The following is a 567-nucleotide window of genomic DNA, read 5'->3' as shown; positions in this document are numbered from 1 at the left end:
AACTAAACTAAACCCCTCCCGAACTGGCCATGAAGGCCCAAAGGTACCGATCGACCGCCGTGTCCTCCTCGGCCCACAGGCGTCACTAAATGCAGATATGGAGTGGCATGTGGTCAGCACACCGCACTCCCGGCCGTATGTCAGTTTCCGAGACCGGAGCCGCTACTTCTCAACCAAGTAGCTCCTCAGTTTGCCTCACAAGGGCTGAGTGCACCCCGCGTGCCAACAGCGCTCGGTAGACCGGATGGTCACCCATCCAAGTGCTAGCCCAGCCCGACAGCGCTTATCTTCGGTGATCTGACGGGAACCGGTGTTACCACTGCGGCAAGGCCGTTGGCTTTTGTCCTTTTAGGTCCATTCATTCCCTCGTCGCTAACGGGCTTCGGTGGCGTGACAGCAGAAGAACATGCCACCCTTCGGTCACGAGCGTCTGTATTAAAAGTAAGAGCCGTAAAATATTAAAAAAATACAATATATTTGCATTACTCTGTAAAGTTGTTAAAATGGTGATTAGTTATCATGGTGTCGAAAACCACTTTTCTTTTAAAAGACATACTGACAAAACTG

General features: G+C 51.0%; 1 pseudogene; it reads right to left on the bottom strand.

Annotated features, from left to right (window-relative positions):
• Positions 1-220: 220 nt before the first annotated feature.
• Positions 221-338, bottom strand: LOC124778390 (annotated as a pseudogene).
• Between the last annotated feature and the right edge of the window lie 229 nt (positions 339-567).

This window comes from Schistocerca piceifrons, chromosome 2 (assembly GCF_021461385.2).
Source record: "Schistocerca piceifrons isolate TAMUIC-IGC-003096 chromosome 2, iqSchPice1.1, whole genome shotgun sequence".
Classification (NCBI taxonomy): domain Eukaryota; kingdom Metazoa; phylum Arthropoda; class Insecta; order Orthoptera; family Acrididae; genus Schistocerca; species Schistocerca piceifrons.
Note: the sequence above shows the minus strand (reverse complement) of the source record. Positions and strands in the feature narration are given on the sequence as shown.